The sequence below is a fragment of the Halyomorpha halys genome, unplaced genomic scaffold (genome assembly GCF_000696795.3).
Source record: "Halyomorpha halys isolate HHAL.00 unplaced genomic scaffold, Hhal_1.1 Scaffold2347.1, whole genome shotgun sequence".
Classification (NCBI taxonomy): Eukaryota; Metazoa; Arthropoda; class Insecta; order Hemiptera; family Pentatomidae; genus Halyomorpha; species Halyomorpha halys.
The window spans coordinates 13,663-15,703 of record NW_027105940.1 but is presented as its reverse complement, the minus strand read 5'-3'; the positions used below and the strand labels follow the sequence as shown (position 1 = coordinate 15,703).

General features: G+C 39.0%; 1 protein-coding gene across 1 annotated transcript in view; it reads right to left on the bottom strand.

Annotated features, from left to right (window-relative positions):
* Window positions 1–2,041, bottom strand: part of LOC136797319 (uncharacterized) — a 16,899-nt gene that overhangs the window by 14,063 nt on the left and 795 nt on the right. The window lies entirely within an intron of this gene.

The window sequence follows — 2,041 nt, the reverse complement described above, 5'->3', positions numbered from 1 at the left end:
ACCGAAGATACCTTTCACTTCTTGGGGTCCTGTCACAAGAATAGTTAAATAAGAATAAAATATTTTGGACAGCGGACCTGCTCTCCAGAACAATTACTCAGGCAGTTGAAGCTAGAATAAGTACTCAGAATTAAAAGGCTCTAATTGGAGAACTGTTGGCAACTATGTACGACGGGTTACACTGGAAAGAGCTCACTTGGTTAATATAAGAGGGATTAATGTCATACCACTGTTTGTTACTATTGATTTGTTTCTCTTAAACGTCTGTATTGTTATTTTAAATTATTGACCTGTTAAAACTTTTCACTAGTATATAACATTTCAAAGCATATAATTTTTTTTTTTTTTAGTTTTGTTATTTGTTGAAATTGCACACAGACTTCAGCAGACAGATATCTTTCCATTGTCTATATGTTTTTTAATCAGAGTACAGCAGTCTCAAGTGTGCAATCCTCCATTTGCTAGGAAAGTACCCCTAATCTAAACACTCGTTGAATATCCCCAACATGCCATCCTCAATATAAGGGGTACTATACTTGAGGATTGCAGCATCTATGCCATCGAGTCCTAGAGCGTTCCCAATCCTCTGTCGGTCCACGGCAAGACAAAGATCCCATATATCTATATCCCATGGTAGACATAGGTCGGTACCAGCTGGGTATTCCGTTGTGCGTCTCACCAAGCTGTCTTCTGCGCTATCCTGGGAGGGATCGTCCCTAGGGTGTGTATAATCAATATATAGTTTCGCAGCTTTCTCCGGAGTGGTTGCCTGGGCACCCCTTCTCTGATAGCCGCCATTAACTGTAGAGGCCTGACTTTGCCCAGTGCCACAATGTAAGGGATACCCCAGGGATTCTTATCAGTCTCCTTATCAATGAACTTATCCCAGGACCTCTTCTTCTGGTGTCGCACTTCGTTTCCATATACTTTATACCTATTTTTAGTTTCTTCTTCGCGTGCAGGTCTCCTCTCATTGTGTCTGCAATCAGGGTACCTACGCCTGACCCTGTAGTATTCTTTCTTGAGTTGAATCAGGCCCGGCGCCTATCATGGGACCGGATGTTCTCTCGCCCTTCGGCGTTGGAGGGCAATAACACTCGCTTCAGAAATGGCGCCCGTTAGCATTGCCACCCTGTGGTCAATTTCTGTTTCCTCACCTATCGGCACCATCTCCTCCCATTCTTGATCAGCCAGTATTCCCTCCAGTTCACAGTAAGTGTTATTATATTTCGATGAGGAATATTCATTTTGCAACAATAATAACATTGAGAGTTGCTTCCTATACAGTGTAGATCAAACAGAGATCAATAAATAATTAATGACTAATAGTGCTTAATAGAATAACTTTTATTTACTATTACTATTTATTCTTTGTTACTAAATATCTATGAAATACTACCACCTCAGAATTGAATTTAGACATAAAGCCAAAGTATAATAGTGGCCTGAATCAGTTGAGAGATTGCGACGAGTTGTCGATTCGAAATAGATTCATTTAGAAACAAACGTTTACTCAGATTCAGTATCTGCTTTCCTTTCTATCTCTGATCTGGGACGATATGATGTTGACACTGCAGTTTAAATTATGCGAGTTATGGCTTAGCAGATATGAAAGTTCAACGTATCTTTCCTGTTTGTTTCTGATTTCTATGAAATACGACGAGGATACAGAAAATCGATAGAATTAAAGTACAAGAGTAATTAACCACTAAAATTCAAAAAGTATTTTATTAAAAAAATAACTTCGCCTCCCCAGATATACGCATGATTATATTTCAGTTCAGGAAACATGTATCGCCTAGATATACTCCTTTACATTGAAAAATACTTCCATTATATTAAGTTCTGAGAAGCCGAGTTTCCTCTTGTCTCATATCCTGGCAAAGAAGGTGATAAAAAAGAAAGTTTATTGGTACCGGAAATGGCAGGTCTGTAACTGCAATGAAACCGAAGATACCTTTCACTTCTTGGGGTCCTGTCACAAGAATAGTTAAATAAGAATAAAATATTTTGGACAGCGGACCTGCTCTCCAGAACAATT